We start from the raw sequence: 20,176 nt of genomic DNA, 5'->3' as shown, positions 1-20,176 counted from the left end.
TATTTTCTGCATGTTTTTGGCGGTATTTGGCCTTCTGAACGATACCTGATTTGAACCTGCAGCAGAAGTTTGGCATAATACTTCCTTCATGCTTATTATCAGATCGGCCTGTGATAGTCGAAATTGGAGATCAACCTGTGGCAGACGAGATTGCTGTTGGTTGGATTGATCATTATAACTGTTTGCTTAATTGTGTCTGTTCTGAACTCTTGCAAATAGTGAAGGAAAGCGTTTTTCTTCACACCAATCTGCATGTCGGTTTGTAGTCAGGTCATATGTTCCATGTGATTGCGTACCGTTGCATTTGGAAGGCCAGGACAGTATGAATATACCATGCATGCTTTGCCTATTTTTGGTAGCATGGAAGTCAGGTAAGACATTTCTTTTTTTTTCCGGTAGTTAACAAACTTTTCGTAATACACTTTATGGTTAGCTCAAGGATCAGGTTTCTTTAGATAGTATATCTACCACCATGAGTTTTGTCTTTCATTTGCCATGATGAGAACTTTTTTTCCGGTAGTTAATAAACCTTTCTGGTAGTCCTATATTTTCTGTTTTAAGTTTCGCCATGATGAGAACTCAAAATGATGGTCATATTTATTTCTCTCCGAACACATTTTTGATCAACAGCAATGTAGGATTGCACTCAATGTGCCCCTGAAGCCCAGTCAGTTTTGACCCAAATGCTTGGAAAAGATCATGCACTTCTACTAACTACTATGGCTGCGAATCCAGGTATGAATGTACTGCTATTTTACTTTTTTGGAAGTGCTTTTTGGCACGATGTTCTATGCTGTATTGTCATGCTGCAGACCAAGAGTAGTAGTATGATATACTCCCTCTGTTCCAAAATATAAGTAAGGTCTATTATTTTTTTCAGAATCTGTTCCAAAATTAAATTGTATTAATTTTTTTCCTATAAACATGGTCCAACATAGAAAAGGTTGACTTCTGAAAAATTAATATGCCTTATATTTTGGAAGAGAGGGGAGTACTGTTACAATTTTACCCAGAAGTTATAAGTTTACCCACAAGTTATAATCATTGATAACAGAAACATATACATACCTATATTTGTACTGAATGACAAGTAATGGAATTGCATGTATCTGATATGAACAGAGGTGAAACTGAAAATCTCACATATTAAGCAAGGACCTATTTAGAACTGATACTATTCTTAGCCATGTCTGTAGTTAATTATACATGATCAGGAAAACTACTGTTTGGTCCTAACAGAGGTGATATGGTCCCTTAGATCGTAACAGGGGGATCATAACAGGGTACATAGTACATACTGCCCAGAGGACAGTTTTATCAAACTAGCTTCTTTAGGGAGGAGAGACTAAACTACCAAAGTTGAGACATAATATATATATATATATATATATATATAGGACTCAATCTCCATAGATTAATTTTTTCTCGAATTACACCAAAATGCGTAACCCTTTTCCTGTTTTTTTTCATTGTTTTCCTAGTTGTAGTCCCTTGATGTAAAGCATGATTGTAAAGAAGGTATAAAAAAAAACTAGCAAACTTTTTCTGAAATTCGAATTGTTAATAGAATATTGTTTGTCACTGTTCCAAGATATTGCATATGATTGTTTTCTGTCAGGAATGGCTCCATAACTAGCAATGACCATAAATAACCTAGCAAACTACAGAAAACATCTTGTGAAATTTGATTAGTTTGCCAATGCTCCATTTTGTAATGTTTCTTAAGAGGACGTTTTGTGTTATTTTGGAGAACACTTGAGCTGTTTCAAAATTTCTGGTTCTTTTCCTGAAATTCTGGCTCACCAAATCTCCATTTTGTAGTGTTGGTTAATAGAACGTTGTTGTTGTGTTATTCTGGACAACACTAGCTTTGTAAACTTTCTGGTTGTCGTATGTTGTCAATATCATTAGATTTATGATTATTTTGTTTTAGAAATTCTGTTTTCAGTGTAATGTAGGAAAACATGGAATCCATCATTCAGAACTTCCACTTTCTTCCTTGTAATATAATCTTTTACTGCAGTTGAATCAACAAGAGTTACCTGTAATGTCATGGAAAAACGCTCTGCTTTTGGCATGTAATGTTATGGAAAAACGCTCTGCTTTTGGCATGTCTGGAGCATGACAGATGCTTTGCAGGGTTTGTTCATGTGACAATAGAGTTTTTTTAGACGAATAGTCGAATACTAGTGTCTTGATTGCACTTAACATATATCCATTTCTGCGACAAGTAATTCGGGACGGAGGGAGTATGTAATTTCTGAAAGCTAATATTTCGCAGTTGTACTGTTTTGCCGATACCTTTGTTCATTAAAGATTTTGTATTAGAAATGAGATACCTAAATGTTCAGGCTCATGTGAATGCCATTCTTTGGCTGATACATGCTGTGGCAGTATATTTTCAGAGAAACCCTTGAGATGCTGGTGATGAAAATCCGGTTGTGGAGATGATAGTGACGATGTTCTAGTCCCGCTCCTGCAAGGACATCACCGCTACTATAAGATTTTGGTTTACCAAGTCACCTGCCAAGCCAGCATTTCGGCGATCGAAGCCTGTCTGTCTGTGAAGGTTGCAAGGAGGGGAGCTGCAGGTTTGTATGATACTTTCAGTATAACTGAATGAATGCGGTTGTGTGTTCTGGCATCGAACTGAAAGTAGTTCTTATCAACTTTTAAGCCAAACAGAGATTGTATTACTGCTTGTTTTCCTGCACAATGGTACATTACAATATAATAAGGGATTGAAGAGGCACCTGCATTGAACTGATTTTGTTTGATGAAATAACTCACTGAATCAAATGGCACATGTCTGTCCTCTGATTTCTTCTTCGTCCGTCCTATGCTTTCTTTTTTACTTTTGAGAGATTTGTAGATACTTTGCACATCTTTTCATCAAGCAAGAGAATTTATGGCAGCCATGTGGTGGCTTTTTAGATTATGAAAGATGAAGAGGGAAAGTTACACCTAACAAGCCAACAGAAGTTAGTACTAGAGCAGGAGCTAATAACATATCATGACTACGTTGTTTCTGCTTTGGATTTAATTCTTTCTAAACTCATAGTGGGAACATCATCAGTACACATTTCCTCCTTATTCTTTTCAAAACTTCTAATTAAGATCAATGGACGACTATGATTAAATTCTTATCTTACTTTCCTTTTTAGAAAGTTCACATTTTTCATCTAAAAACTTTTGAACATGTAACTTACTGTAACGAAGATGAATTACTGCAGTAGGTGAACAATTTAATAATTGATGAATAATCATGTATAAGTAATGAAGGAAATGGGTTCTGGGTTCGAACCAGCCTCCTTGCAGAATATTATGCAAGGGTAAGGCTGTCTAGAAATTCCCTTCCCCAACCCCACCTTGTGTGGGAGCTTTCAGCACTGGGTACGCCTTTATAATCGTGTATAAGTGATGTACGACAGGGTCCATCCTCTTTTCTGCCCACATAAATAACAAACGCGGATCAGACCGAGCAGCTAGTCTCTGAGGCTTGATGTTTTTCATGAAGATACCCAAGTTATTCAGCAAGAAAGCCACACCATTGCCTGTCGTCAGGCATGTGAGGTATCGGGATATTTTCCATAACAAGGGTGGATCGCTGGGTGGCCAAAAGTAGAGATCGACTGGGGTATAACGACAGTTCGACAGGGGGACGCGATCTCATTGAATCCGGGATGATCAGCCGCGGTTGATCAATTTGATCCTTTATGTAGTCACGAATCATGTGGAAAGTAAAAAAACAAATCAATGAAATAGAACAATATCTTTCAAGTAAAGATCAGAAATCCTGCTGCATATAAAGGACTGTAGTTATTATATGTTGTTTCTCTTTCTCCGCTACAGCTAAGCAGCTGCTTCTCCCGTCTTGCTGCGGTGTCCTAGTACACGCAGCATCCAGTTGGTGTTGAGTCACGTATCTCTGGCCATTATAACGCGAAGGTTCAAATACCCTTTTCATGTTTTGCAAGGGGCGTACAGACACATGTCTCATTTCTGAAAGCTAATCTATTCTGACTTAAAGTTTTGTTGATACCTTATTCATTAGAGATTTTGTATATTTAGAAATGATGTAATTAATAATTGTAGTTCTGTGTTACACTGTCCTGTTGGTAGCTGTTTCTCCAGTTTTTTTAGCATTTACAAAACTTCAGTAAACATGGGATACCTATATGTTCAGGCTAATGTGGAATGGCATTTTTTGCCATCGTTTGGCTGATCTATGTTGTGACGATATATTTTCAGAGGAACCCTTGAGGTGCTGGTGATGAAGATCTGGTTCTGGAGTCGATAGTGTTGATGTTCTGGTCCCACTGCTGGAAGAAACATTGCTGCAACTCTTAAGATTATAGCTTTATCAGGTCACCTGCCAAGCCAGCAGTTACCGAAGCCTGTTTCCCTGTGAAGTTCGGGTGTGGGGGAGCTGCAGGTTTGTATAAAGTTACTTTCAGTACAACTGAATGAATGCAGTTGTGTGTTCTGTCATCGAACTGGAAGGAGTTCTTAACTTTTAAGCCAAATATAAGAGCATAACTGTTTGTTTTTTCCTGCACAATGGTACTTCAGAAGATACCGGATTGAAGGGGCATCTTCATTGAACTGATTTCATTTGATGAAATAACTCACTGAATCAACTATCACATGTCTGACCTCCGATTTCTTTTTCTTCATTCATGCGCTTTCTTTTTAGAGATGTTTAGATACTCTCTGCATATTTTCGTTAAGATGGAAGACAAGAGAATTTACTGAGTTCTGCCATGTTGAGGCTTTTGGCATTATGAAATATGAAGTGGGAAAGAGCACAATCAGAAGCTCACCTAACGAACACATAAGAATCTTGACTTGAGCAGGAGCTAATAGCAGATCATGAAAACTTGCATCTGAGGTGAAATAAGATGCTCATTACAGAGATGAAACCCCAACCAACTTTATCAGCACACTCCTTTTTCCGGGAACTCCTAAACAATATACTTTATGTTTACATTGTCCATGGATGGCTAAGATAATATTCTTGTTTCTACTAACTATAGGAGGCAAGTCTCTTGTTAAAAAAGCTCAGATTTTTCATTTCAATTACTTTGAATGGAGTGGTGAAGATCAAGTAGAGCAGCAGTAGGTGAACCATTGAATAATCATGAATAATTGTGTATAATCAAGTCATAAATGTACCACAGGGTCCATCCTATTTTCTGCCCACATAACAAACACGGGTCGACCGAGCAGCCAGTCTATGAGTCTTGATTCATGGAGATACCAGTCATTTAGCGTGAAGGTTCGCTCCATTGGTTACTCGTCAGGCATGTGAGGTATTGGGATTTTATGTTTTCCGTAACAACGGTAGACATTTGTAGAGTGTTGGCTCCGTCAAGAGTGTTGTTGCTTTTGTCCACACCACTAGAGAAGCTGCTCCTTGAACTGAGCCTCCAGGCATCCTGCTACTGTCACATCTGTATGGAGTCAAAAGCTTTTTAGTGTCCAGCTCGAGCAGAAGACATGTCGGTCCAGCCTGTGGAGTCAATGCGGGTAGTTTCTGGTTGAAATGTAGTCCCATCGCATGGAGTCGAAAGCTTTTTTGATGCCCAGCTTGAGCAGAAGAGATGGCTTTTTAGGCTGTAGAGCCACTGCTCATAGTTTCAGACGAACATTAAGTTTTGGTTTTCTTCCTTTAACAATCTTTTTACTGCAATGGTATCGACAAGAGTTGGCATGTAATAATGTTAGAGAAATGCTGTGCGTGTGGCACTTCAGGAGCATGGCGTTCTTGACAGAGTTTGTTCATGTGATAATTGAGCATGTCTTTATCAGTACTAGTGTTTTATTTACGTCACGGATATGTATTTTCTGAAATCAAATCTTTCCTACCATTGAAGATTGGTGAGGTATCCAGTGAAAACTCCAGTCCTAGGCCACTGGATCAGTAAGGAACAACACAGATCAAAGATGGGATCACCACCAGCCACTTAAATGTCATTTTTCAGATGCATCTTATTTCACCTCGTATTTAGAAATGATGTAACTAATAAGCTGTAGTTTCTGTGTTCTACCATCCTGTTGGTGACTGTTTTCTCAAGTTCTTTTTTTTCAGAACTTAAACAAACATAGGATACCTAAATGTTCATGCTAATGTGAACGCCAATCTCTTGCTGATTCATGCTGTGGCAATATAGTTTCAGAGAAGCCCTTGAGATGTTGGTGATGGAAGATCTGGTTGCGGAGATGATTGTGATTATGTTCTAGGTCTGGTCTTGCAAGAATATCACTGCTGTTCTAAGATTTTTTGTTAACCAGGTCGCCTGCCAAGCCTGCAGTTTGGTGGTTTATCAATTCGCCTGCTAAGCCGTCAGTTTGGCTATCGAAGCCTGTTTGCCCGTGATGGTTGCCAGGACGGGCGCTGCAGGTTTGTCTAACATAGTTCCAGTATAACTGAGTGAGGGCAGTTTCTAACATCAAATTCGAAGGATGTCTTGTCAACATTTAAGCCAAATATATACCATCACTGTTTGTTTTTTCCTGAACAATGGTACTTCAGAAGATACAGGATTGAAGGGGTATCTTCAATTTTTTTTGGAGATAGAGGCATTTTCATTGAACTGTTTCCATTTGATGAATTCTGAATCAAATAACACATGTCTGACTTCTGAATTCTTTTTCTTCAGGCCCGCACATTCAGAGAGAGTAATAGCATGTTTTCATGAAGCATGAGAGTAAGAAATTTTGGCAGCTCCGCCACGTGGTGCCTTTTTAGTTTTGAAATATGAAGAGGAAAGAGCCCGACCAAAAATACACCTAACCGACACACAAGAATCGTGACTAGAGCAGTAGCTGATAACATGCCATGACTGCATTGTTTCTGCTTTGGATTTAATTCTTTCTATACTCGCTGCGAGAACTTGCATGCAGGGTGAAATAGGATGCTCATTATAGGGATGACCGGATGAGTATTATTTTTACTAAATGGCCCTGGAGAAACTTAATACGCCCTCCGACCCCCCTCATACGCGCCTAACAAACAGGCGTGTAATGTACATGTGAATAAGCCTTACGCGAAGACACGTTTGACCACGGCTAATTCTGGCGTCATGATCTGTCATCAGTGTGAAATTTTCTTTAGCATCCTCACCATTGGAGGATCAGGCGCATGCTCAACGATTCTGTGGGCACTTGAGCCAGGTGGTGCCTGGCACACCATTTTGAACTTCAGTGGCGCAGTAAAATAATTCTGGCAGTTACTAGTAAACTAGCAAACGTTTATTTTGCCTCATGGCAGTAACTTGGGAGCCGGTGATGTAGTCCTGTTTAGGTGAGTTCTTTCTACAGCTTTGTAACCCCTTTCCCGACTGCAGTCCCTGGGATGCCTGTGGGAGCGTCTCAACTGGCTGTGACCCTGGTGACTGTGTTCCTGTTCTGCCAGCTTAAATTGGTGCCCCCAGTCGTACAGTTAGTTTGCTTTCTTTGTATAGCAGGGCTTTAATAAAGACCGTAAAAAGAAAAAAAAACTAGCATACCAAAAAAATTCTGCAGCTGTGTGATTCAAATCCCTACGAGGTCAAGGTCCACAGAGTGATGGTTTTGTCGCCAGTGTTGCTTTTGTTCACAATTCAGGTTGCACGAATCAAGAAAAGCGTGGGACAAGATAAGCGAGACCAATCAGCCCATCCCACTTAGACACTTTAGTGGGTTTCCATTGGACAACCAAAAAAATTAACCGGGTTGTCCCATCTGGCCCATCTGAACCCACCTTTACCCTTTACCCTGCTAGACAATGAAAACGCCCCACGCCGCCCGTTGTTCACCCGCCGCCGTAGTCGGTACGCCCAGGCCGCCGGCAGCCGGTAGTCCAGCCCCAACCTAACTCTTCAGTTGACATATATAAAGGAACTGTGATTTGAGAAGGGATTCCATGGTTTTGGTAGAATATGACAAACCTCCAGAGATTTGACCATGTCTGTCACTCCACCTTCACAAGTGATTTGACCATGTGTGTCACTCCACCTTCGGAGGTGGCGTCTGTTAGTAACTTCAGGTGTCCATTAGTAGAGTCAGGTCGCAAGAAGAGGTTAGATGCATGTGGTTTCATTGGATAATTCCAGCATCATGATCTGTCGTCAGTGAGCAACTTCTTGATTATCCTCACCTTTGGGGGATCTGGCGCATGCTTAACGACTGTTGTCGACTGAGCCAGGCCTTGCACACTCCATTTTGAATTTAAGTCGAGCAGTAAAAAAATGATGGTGGTTACTAGCAAACTAGCAAACGTTTACTTTGCCTCATGGCAGGAACTTGGGAGCTGCTGATGTAGTTTGTTTAAGGGATTTCTTTCTACAGATTTGTAGTCCTTTCCTGGCTTATTTCATCGTTTTCCTAGATGTAGACTCGTTTTAGTAGAATCCACCAGACATAACAGTGAATTTCCATTTTTTTTCTATGCTCAGCCATATATTTGTTGTATACATGGTTACCACTTCTTATCATGGTTTCTGTTCGGCCATGTTTGCGAAAACCAAAACATATGTTCATTTTTGTATCATTGTGTTGTGTCCTCCCCTCATCTCCTTTCCCTACATTCCACTTATCTTCTCTTAATGGGGTAACTATGATAATGGTGAACTACTGTGGTAGGTGAACCATCTGGTAATTGTGCATAATTAATCATAAATGTAAGGTAGGACCGATCTTGTTTTTAGCCCATATACATAACACACACCAATGGAGCAGCCAGTTTAGGTACCCTACAGTTTCCATGCAGTTACCACCGTCCTGAGTGTCAGCGTGGTGAATCAGTTAGCAACAAGGTCACATCGCTGGCAGTCGTCGGGCATGGGAAGCATTGGGATCACTTTAGTAAGAATGAGCAGATGGTGAAGGATTCAGATTCTAACGAGATCAAGCTTCTTAGAGTGATGGTTCAGTATCTACTGTCCATCCTGTGCATCATTCTAACGAGATCAAGCTTCTTATCTGATCCCGTGGCATATATCTAACATCCTGTGCATTGAAGATTCTAACGAGATCAAGCTTCTTAGAGTGATGATTCAGATTCTAACGAGATCAAGCTTCTTAGAGTGATGGTTGCCACGTCATCGCTTACAGTGGGACCTACCAGTCAGTTTTAGAGTCAGCAAGTGTTTATCTGAACCATCATTCTAACGACATCCAGTTTTGGTAAATTTAGTGCCGCGGGATCAGGAACGCTCAAGCATATATCTAATTCCCTTCCTACAGAAGCATCTTCAATGCTACATGGAGTCAACACATAAGTTCTAATGGGATGCAACTTTGTCATCTTCGAATGTACTCTGTGCAACTAAGCAGTTGGTATCGACTCTCGAGTGAAGGTTACACTCTCCAGGAGGGCAAAGAAGCACCCCCCCTCCCTCTACCCCCTCCTCAGGTTTCCATTGTCAAAATGAAACCAAGGTTCACAATTTTCTCCAGGTACAAAAAGGGTACTATAGTCAAATAGGAAGGAAAAAAGTCTATTTATAATATTTATAATATTTTCTCAGGTTTCCATTGTTGTAAAACTGAATGTATGTCCGAGTTCCTGTGATTATGCGGTGCATACTATTTATAATAGTGGGCCGAACCCACGTGGCGGGCGCAGGCGACACCAGCCGCCCACAAGAGTGTCGCAAGCACCTCAAACCTCCGTGAAGGAAGGCGTGCACGGCCACCGAGCCGGCTCCGGTGCCGGTAGTGCCCCGCCACTCGTGGACAGGGCACATAGATGGCCGGGACGAGGCAGTCCAGGCGCGTGACAACTGCTCAATGAAATGCCTATAAGCCATCGGATGAAAAACGAAAGCCAGAGAGAGAGAGAGAGAAATATTGCCAGGTGGGCCAAGACCAGTCAAAATCTCTCTGGATCAGCTTTGAAACAGTGTCGGCTAGATTGATAAACTAAATTTGTCGGGTTTGAAAACTTAAAGGTGCAGATTGTCTTAGACCCTTTCTAGTGCTCCACCATGGACAGATGCTAAGCATGACACATAAGCAAAAAAATGACATGGCACAACATTTAAGAAGGGAAGAGAGCATTTTGGTGACCCCAGAAAGAACCAACGCCAAACACAAGAACCTAGGCAAACCACTTAAATGAAACAATTTAACCAATGCATGAAAGACTTTAGGTGCAAACTCATTAAATAAAGTGTGCTTAGCAACAATAAGTTAAGCATCTATGCATTGGGGAGTTGAGTTGTTAAGGTATTTAATTCACTTAGCACCTCATCTAAGCACCTTTGCATTGGAAGAGGTCTTATCTACAGTGGAGGGATGAAATTTGCAGTACTTTGCAATTAATTGAGGTTCCAAAAGTAGACTTTTCTCCCCAAACAATAATTATGTGTGATTCATGTGTTTTTCCATTTCTGTAAATCCAGAAAAGGTACTCCATGTCATCTTCAAAAATGACAAAAAATCCAGAAAAGTGCCTTGCATATGAGTAACACCATTATATGGCTACCACCCTCTAACAGTAGGCCATTATACATGTTGTAACATGGCTACCACCCCCTAAAAAAAGGCTACCACTACACTACAGATTTATGTTCGGCGATGTTTCAAACAACCAAAAGATTTTTTATTTTCATATCATTGTCGTACTCAGAAGTCCTTCACGCATCTCCTTTCTCAGCATTCCATTTAACTTTTTCATTGAATTGGGTAACTATGATAAAGATGGACCACTGTGGTTGGTTGACCTAGGTAATTGTGCGCGATGAACTCGTAAATATAAGGGAGGACTAGTCCTGTTTTCAGCCCATATACATAGCAATAGCAGTATAGCACACACCAATGGAGTAGCCAGTATGGGTGACTTGATTATTTTCATGTAGTTACCATTCTGAATCATATAGGAACAAAGCCACATCATTGCAGTCGTTGGGCATGCGAGGTATTAGGATCAGTTCGTTAAGGACATGGAGAATGCGAAGTATCCAGATTCCAGCGAGATCAAGCTTTGTAGAGTGATGGTTCAGTTTCTCATAAGGATTATGTGCACATAGATGTGTGCAAATCCAGTTTTTCCTTTAGTGCCCCACTGACGGGAGCAGAAGCACATATCTCTAGTTCTCTAACCGCAGTAGCATCTGCAATGCTATATGCAATCAACACATGAGCTCTGATGAGATGCAACCTTGCCATCTTCAAAATGTACTCCACGGAACTGACGTTGTTGGTCCCGACTCTAGAGTGAAGATTACAGTCTAGCACCATTTTATTTCACTCCCTCCGTTCCTAATTATAAGATGTTTTAGATATTTTGAGGTGGACTAAGTAGGGACCGAAATGGATGAACGTACACACTTAAACATGTCTATATACATGTGAATTGGAAAAAAACATCTTATATTTATAAACAGATGGAGTAGATCATGAGGGCAACAAAGCCTGTTGGGATTCACCCTCAGAATCGATCACATCAAAATACGATGAACACGGAAACGCAAAAAACTGATAGCCAAGGACCTTTGTCATGCCCTTATTTTTTCTTTATTTTCTTTTTTCTTCTAAACTTGATACATAAAAATTGCAGCCGTGGTCATCTATATACATCCCCCGTTCCTAAATATATGTATTTTTTTTAGATATTTCAATATAGATTACATACGACTATATATAGACGTATTCTAGGGACATGGAGTATGCGAGCTCGAGCTCACATGCACCATTTGTTACAGTAAAATCAGAAAAATATTTAAAAAATTCAAACAAATCTGAATTTTTTGGCAACAAACATTGATTGATATGTGTTTCACCTGCATGCCAATTTTCGTGATGAAATGACATTTGTTGAGGCCTCGGCAAAAAAGACAAAATCATGCTCGAAAAAAAACTGTTTTCGAAAGCATTTTGGAGCATTGATTTTGTCTTTTACACCAAGACCTGCATGAATGTCATTTTTTCATGAAATTTTGCACGCATGTGAAAAGGACATCAATGTTTGTTGTCAAAAAAATTCAGAATTTTTTTGACTTTTTAATATTTTTTTCATTTTACTGTAGCAAAAGATGCATGTGAACTTGAGCTCACAAGAGCACTTTCGCGTACTCTAGAGTAGATTCACTCATTTTACTCTGTATGTAATCCATATTGAAATATCTAAAAAACTTATATTTAAGAACGGAGGAAGTATATACATGACCAGAACCGGCCTATAGCTAACCTACACGTAGTACAAATACTAACCGGACACTTAGCCGAATAGAACACCAACTACTACCTTGCCATGACCAGGGCAAGATTACTCTAACAAAGGCCCCCTACCGTTCCATTATCACAATGAAACTAAAGTTCACAGGTTTCTCCAGGCACAAAAAATGCCACAGTAAGAGCATTTCCAACGGCCTTACAAAAATTTGGCGCCTAATAAAAGTTATAGCACGTCACTTTAGCATTTTTAGTGCGCCGGGACCAACATCCCTTTTGCAGACGTCCAAAAACGCGCGCACAAAAAGCACGCAGTGCAAATTGTGAAATGCGCGCAATACGGAGCCCAAAATATGCTGCGCACAATAGCGTTTTTCAGCGCGCGCCCAAAAACTTTTAGCGCTACAGCATCTACTGGAGCTGTGCGGCGCCCAAAAAAACAAAATTTTAGTGCGCGGAGCTCTTTTTGGACGCATGTTGGAGATGCTCTAAAACATTGTTGAGGAAATTGTTAACTAGTAGCTGCTCGGTTGGCTAGCGAGTAGGGGATTAATGGGCTAATTGGCAAGTTAATCGGCCATTTAATCAATTAATCAGATGATTTTTCGGTTTATCGGCTACTCGGTGACCCTATGAGTAGAGATTAATCGGCAAGTTAACTGATTAATCGGATGAATTCTTGAACAGGGCTCTAAAATAGAAAGGCCAAAGTCTTGGTAGCGCACAGCACAGCTCGCGGCAGCTCATTCCAGTAATTACTGTACATGATAACAGCCAGAACACCAAAACACTATAAACCGAGCTTCCTCTCTAAAATATCAGATGGCATCCATCCACCCTAAGCTTGCCAGGACCTGGGCCCCCACTCCATCGCTCCCTCATCTCCTCCTTCCCCGATCCAAGAAACCTAGCGCCGCCGCCAGGCCCCCGCTTCCTCGCTTCGCCGCCGCTGGATGGGCCGCCGGCGAAGTCCGCGCATGCCCCAAGGAAGGTGGCGGCGGGGCTGTTTCTCCCCTCTCAGCGGCGTTGCGCGCGCGCTGTCTGCATCGCCATGAGCGCGAGCGAGATGCAGGGCTGCGGGAGCAGCGTCAGCGCGGGTTGAGGCCGGATCCTGGTCGGGCTTGGCTAGATCTAGCCTCTCCGCCCTCGTTGGCCCTCGATGTGGTGCGCGCCGCGTCGGCGGGCAGTGCTCGGCGGCTCTATGGTGGAGTCGCGGACGCTGGTTTGCGGCGGGCGGTGTGCGACGACGAGGTGGGGCTCAGTGGCTCCGTGGTGGGGCTGCGAGCTCCGACGGGCTGGATCCCGGGGTGGCGGCCCTGGAAGGTGATGGCGGGTGAAGCTCGGGCTTCCCGCGGCGGCATGGCGTGGTGTAGTCCCTGTCCAAGGCGGATCTGCGCGGCGATCTCGTGGTTTTTTCCGCGGATTGGTTCAGATCAGAGACGGTGGCGAGCGTGCAGGATCCATCTCGGCGGTTCTCGCGGTTTGGTGAGGTGGGGTGGGAGCCCTCCTCCAGGCTCCAGTGGTGGCACACTCAGGCAGTGGCCGGTACGCCAGGGCTCCTACGGTGGCACTGCTGTTGCGGTTGATCGCCGGATCTAGATGGCTAGATCTGGGGCTTTGAAGGCGGTCGAGACAGTGCACAGGTTGTCGGGTGGATTTTCTTGGGACGGATCTGGGTGAAAACTTGGTCTTCGGTCGTTGGCCGGAGCCGGTGATGACGATGCCCTAAGCATCATTTCCTTCATGAATGCATCATCGAGGTTAAGCTCCCAACCCCACTTAATACCTCTGGGGAAACCCTAGATTAGTTGATCGGATGATGGCAGCAATCATGTGTCGTTACCCCCTTGGGGGCGGCATTCTTGGATATGCACTCGGTCTCGAGAGACCAGCGGACGGCTTCTTCAGTGGAGCGGTGTTTATTTCTACATATTCAAGGCGACGATTCTCAGCAGCATGGAGCAGTGGAGGCTTGGCGTCAGATGTGTGACGATGGATGCACGCTGGAGGTCGACGTTGTCTGGCGTCGTGGTGGCATCGATGGCAGAGAGGCCTGACAAGGTCGATGCGTCAGTATATGCTTTGAGGATGGATCGATGGAAGACGGAGGTGACGGCCCTTTGCAGTGTGCATGTGGTACTCACTGAGAATGCGCCGGTCCGGAGTGTTACCCAGTCCCGCCTATGTGGCTTGGATGGGGCATCCGGCATTAGATGTTAGGCTTTCGTGCGATGTCTGTTTGGTATTTGGCCCGGACATTCGACACACCTTTATCAAGAGGATAGGAGTAGCGACAGGTGTCGTCTAGATGGTGGCCCCGGGCTTACTGTTTATTACCTTGAAAGATCTTTGTGAATAATAAATAAAATGATCACATGTATCTACCAAATGCAGAGGCCGGGGGTGCTTCCTCTTTTTCCAAAAAAAAAAACCCTTGCCAGGACCTCGGTTGATGGCTGTACTAGGCACTCCAGCTTCGTCTGTTAGGAAATCAGATTATAGTCTAGCGCCAAGCCATTAGGAGCTATGCCTCAGGAAATAAAATATTCTCTCTACTTATTGAAGAAATGGATGTATCTAGACATATTTTAGTTCTAAATACAACCATTTCTATCAATTTTTGCGATAAGTAATTCCTGACAGAGGGAGTATTAGCTATATGTTGCTTTTGATGTAGTAATACTGAATGCATGCTGAGGTCCTGTAATTATGCGGCACGCACTTTAGCTGCGCATGGATTCAAACTGAGGAATGACAATTGGCTAGGCAGTTTACAATGAACACCATAATTGGCGATTTAGCCAGCGCATCATGGTAATGGAAGGCAATGTGTTCCTTTAAAAAAGTACTTCCCCCGATCCGAAAAAAGTGACAGATATTTTTGCAAACAAGCCCTTGAGCCTCTTCACTCTCTGCTAGCCCATTCTCTCTGCCCTTTCTGCGAACCTCTATGCTCGAACTCATTTCTCTCGCCGCTATCTCTCTCCCCCCTCTCTGCTCGCCCCATCGCCACGCTCCCTCCCCTCGCAGCCGCGCTCCGCTCTTCTCCACCTTCCTTTGCCTCGCCTCTACCTTTTCGTCACATAAGCTGACGAATCGCCGGTGAGAGCCTCGATAAACACATACAAATAGCAGTCAAACTGCCGTCTGCCCCCGCGTCGCCTAACCTAGGCGACACGGGGGGCGATCTGCCGCCGCTGGCCCAAAGGCCTCCTCCCACGTCCTCTCTCTCCTGCCGCCGCCGGAGGCCACACCCGTAGCCTGGCCGGTGATGGCGGCGGAGGGGCTTCCCCCCTCACGTGGTGGCTGAGTCTTCCCCTGGCGGCGGCACACGGAATTGCGGGGCACCGGCGGCGTGGAGCGGTGGGTTCCCGGCGGCAAGTGTGACATCGACGTCAGCGCAGGCGCGATACCGCGGCAGAGGAGCCCCTGTGGCGGCGGCCCAGATCGCGGATCTCGCCGTACCCAGATGGGCTTCGATGGGCCGGTGAATCTGGTGAGCGTCTACAGGCGGGCATGATGGGCCTGGCGACGCTGGCCTAGGCACCATGGTGGTGCCATGACCGGTCAGGCGGCGGCGGCCTGGATTATCCGTCCAATCCCCGACAGCGATGGCGGCGGTTCATGTACAAGTTGCTTGATGGGGTCCTCTATTCAGATCCGAGCGAAAACCTGGCTAAGGCTGGCGGTGAAGGCGTTGGTATGCGGCGTTTCCTTCTTGAAGGCATCGCTAAGGAGAAGTTCAAGACAGCTATCTGCTACCTCTGGGGGAAACCCTAGAGCTGTACATCGGATGACGGCGGCGCGTTGGTGTCGTTTCCTCCTTGGGGGCGTCATTCTTGGAGGCGTACACGGGATCGAGGGACCAGTGGGCGGCTTTCTTGGTGGAGCGGTGCTTCATCCTACACATTGATGACGGCGGATCTCGGCGGCGTGGCGTGATAACCCACAAGTATAGGGGATCGCAACAGTTTTCGATAAGTAAGAGTGTCGAACCCAACGAGGAGCTAAAGGTAGAACAAATATTTTCTCAAGTTCTATCGACCACTGATACAACTCTACACACGCTTGACGTTCGCTTTACCTAGAACAAGTATGAAACTAGAAGTACTTTGTGGGTGTGATAGGATAGGTTTGCAAGATAATAAAGAGCACACAAATAAAAAATAGGGGCTGTTTAGATAAAGACACAACTAAGTTAGTTTTAGTAAAGAGCTTTTTGTTACGAGAAAATTATTTGTCCCTACGCAATCGATAACTAGACCGGTAATCATTATTGCAATTTTATATGAGGGAGAGGCATAAGCTAATATACTTTCTCTACTTGGATCATATGCACTTATGATTGGAACTCTAGCAAGCATCGAGTTAGCACTGAATAACAAACACGGATCAAACCGAGCAGCTAGTCTCCGAGGCTTGATGTTTTTCATGAAGATACCCGAGTTATTCAGCAAGAAAGCCACACCATTGCCTGCAGGGGCAGAGCCAGAAAATTTAGCCAATGGGTTCATTTCGTTGATTATTCTGAGGATTTGGTCTAGTTAATTGAGTGCAAAGTCTAATTTTGCACTAAGCACTAGTAGAAAAAGGGGCTTTCATTCGGGCCTGGCCAGCCCATTAGTCCCGATTCTTCCACGAACCAGGACCAATGGATGCATTTGTCCTGGTTCGTGAGCCCAGGGGGCCGGCCGGGGCCTCGTGGGCATTGGTCCCGGTTCGTATGGACCCATTTGTCCCGGTTCTAGGCACGAACCGGGACCAATGGGCCTCGCTCCTGGCCCACAACCATTGGTCCCGGTTCTTGGCTCGAACCGGGACAGAAGGCTGGGCTTTAGTCCCGGTTCCAGCCACGAACCGGGACAAATGAGTTGCCTATATATACCCCTCGCCCATGAGCAGAGCACTCCACAGTGCTCTGTTTTTTCTGGCCGGCGAGGAGAGGGCATTTGGGTGCTCTAGCTCACCTCCTATGCACACGAGGTGTTCGATGAAATGCCCGAGCCACGCTAGTTAAGCTTTCTCCTCTCGAAGCTCGACCACCAAACTTCATTTTCCCCAAGATTTGTCTAGGTTTAGCGGTCCGTCACGTCCCGTCCCCGTCTTCACCGCCGTTGATTGCCCACGCCGATCTCGTCGCCTGCACCACTGTGGTGAGCCTCTTATCTTCTTCTGAAAGAAAAAAAATTCTTACTTTAGATAGATACTTGTCTAATTTTCTTACTTTTATTATTGCTTGTTATTATATAGTGCGATGGTTTTGGTATCCACCCCCGTCGGCCCTCGTCCTGGCTATGATTCGGATGTGGTATATATTATCTTTTATAACTATTTGATTCATTTATTGTTTATGACAATTATGCCCATCAAGTTGACATAGATTTTATTTATGTAGGAGGTAGTTGAACCGGAAATTCCAACTGACCCTATTGTCGAGAGGTTAAATTTAGTTGAAGAAGAAAACAATTACTTGAAGGAAAAAATAAAAAAATTGAGGAGGAGAAGATGATATTGGAGTTGCATGTTGCGGATGTCGTCGATGATCACAAGATCAAGATGGATGCAATGCGGTTGAAGATGAGAAAGATTAGAAAATATGCCATTTATACCAAGGCTTGATATCATTATGCCGTTGGATCAATTTTTACCTTGGTTGTGATTATGATCGCATTTATTGTTGCATTGAAAGGTTTCACATAGTTTCAATATATGGTTTAACTAGATGCTCTGGAGAGCTATATGTTGTTCAATGAGAATTATGTATGTACTTTGTTTTTAATGTGATGATGAACTTCTATTAATTTGGTCACTTATTTATCCATGTGAATCTGTAATGGTTTTTGACACACATAATGTGATGATGAACTTCTATTATTTTGGTCACTTATCTATCTATGTGGCTTTGAATGGTGCATTTTGAACACACAAAAAGTCTGGAGTTGAAATAAGTTAAAAAAAATGAAATCCCTTTGTAACAGATGAGTTTTCGTCCGAAACCCTGATACTTCGAAAGAGATTGTCCATTTTGTACACGAAGTGTATCCAGTTTTTGTCATAACCCTCTCATCTTTTTAGCACATGCTATGTGGGTGAAATGATGATACCATGCCAACTTTCAACCTTTTTAGAGTTCATTTGTAGTGCTTTTCAATTTCAAGGTCATTCAGCTAAAAAAATCAGTAAATGCATGAAAAATAACAAATGAAGTTAGAAAGGGTTGAAAATTGATGATGTGGCTTTGAATGGTGCATTTTGAACACACAAAAAGTCTAGAGTTCAAATAAGTTCAAGAAAATGAAATCCCTTTTAGCACATGCTATAAGGGATTGTCCATTTTGTACACGAAGTGCATTCAGTTTTTGTCGTAACCCTCTCAACTTTTTATCACATGCTATATGGGTGAAATGATGATACCATGCCAACTTTCAACCTTTTTAGAGTTCATTTGTAGTGCTTTTCAATTTCAAGGTCATTCAGCTAAAAAAAAATCAGTAAATGCATGAAAAATAACAAATGAAGTCAAAAAGGGTTGAAAATTGATGATGTGGCTTTGAATGGTGCATTTTGAACACACAAAAAGTCTAGAGTTCAAATAAGTTCAAGAAAATGAAATCCCTTTTTAACAGATGAGTTTTCGTTCGAACCCCTGATACTTCGAAAGAGATTGTCCATTTTGTACACGAAGTGCATCCAGTTTTTGTCATAACCCTCTCAACTTTTTAGCACATGCTATATGGGTGAAATGATGATACCATGCCAACTTTCAACCTTTTTAGAGTTCATTTGTAGTGCTTTTCAATTTCAAGGTCATTCAGCTCAAAAAAATCAGTAAATGCATGAAAAATAACAAATGAAGTCAGAAAGGGTTGAAAATTGATGATGTGGCTTTGAATGGTGCATTTTCAACACACAAAAAGTCTAGAGTTCAAATAAGTTCAAGATAATGAAATCCCTTTGTAACAGATTAGTTTCCGTATGAAACCCTTATAGTTCGAAAGAGATTGTCTGTTTTGTACACGAAGTGCATCTAGTTTTTGCGGTAACCCTCTCAACTTTTATGCACATGCTATGTGAGTGAAATGATGATACCATGTCAACTTTCAACATTTTCAGAGTTCATTTGAAATGCTTTTCAATTTTAGGGTCATTTAGTGCAAAAAGAATGAACTAATAGCAAAAATAATGAACTTAAAATAATCAATTATAATATTATGTTATGACCAACTAAAAAAGACTATAATATTCTTCAATAGAAAAAACAATAAACTAAAAAGTTTTTATAAAACTCTAATAGCAAAAGAAATCAACTAAAAAGTTTTTATAAACCTATAGTATTTTTTAAACTACAATTATATAAAATTTATGCAACTAAAATTATCAAAGTATTTTCTGTTCAAAAAATTAATGGCAAAAAGAATTTTCATAAAGAATATTTTTTGTTAAAAACTTTAATAGAAAACTAAAATAACAAAATATGTTCTTGATTAAAACAGAGATTTAAAATTACCTAAAAATTACCAAATTTAATATAATGATAAAACACAATAATGTTAAATAACTGGAAAAAGAATCACTAAAAAATCTATTTTTTAGTAAACTTATTCACAAACTAGTAATTCACACTAATTTAAAAGAATTCAAATTTGAAAATTAATGGCACTAACAGAAAGTCTATAATTTTAGTGACCCTACAGCAAAAAAATTTAAAGAAATAAAGCAAAAAAGAAAAGAAAATAAATAATACAAAAAACAAAACAAAAAACTAGAAAAAATGCCACCTACTGGGCCACACCCGGCCTAAATATGACTAGAAACCCCATTGGCCAGCATTCAGGCCCGTGGCTGGCCCAGCAGGCCCACAGGCACAAGTGACAGATTAGGCCCGAAAGCCTGCAGTTGAGAGGAGCTCGAGAGGGTGGGCACAACAGCGCTTATAAACCACTCTCGAGCTCTTTCAACTAGCGAGGTGGGACTAAACTTTTGACGCTGGCAGCACAAGGCCTTTGGTCCCGGTTGG

At 42.4% G+C, this 20,176-nt stretch overlaps 1 long non-coding RNA gene across 1 annotated transcript; it reads right to left on the bottom strand.

The window, feature by feature from the left end:
• Window positions 1-7,888: 7,888 nt before the first annotated feature.
• LOC125525927 lies at window positions 7,889-9,478 on the bottom strand. The gene is made up of 3 exons (XR_007291475.1): window positions 9,227-9,478; window positions 8,469-8,470; window positions 7,889-8,105 (listed from the first exon to the last, which is right to left on the bottom strand). It is a non-coding gene; the product is annotated as an uncharacterized LOC125525927 (long non-coding RNA).
• Window positions 9,479-20,176: the final 10,698 nt, after the last annotated feature.

The sequence above is a fragment of the Triticum urartu genome, chromosome 7 (genome assembly GCF_003073215.2).
Source record: "Triticum urartu cultivar G1812 chromosome 7, Tu2.1, whole genome shotgun sequence".
NCBI lineage: Eukaryota > Viridiplantae > Streptophyta > Magnoliopsida > Poales > Poaceae > Triticum > Triticum urartu.
The sequence above is the reverse complement of the archived record's forward strand: the minus strand, read 5'-3'. Positions and strand labels throughout refer to the sequence as shown.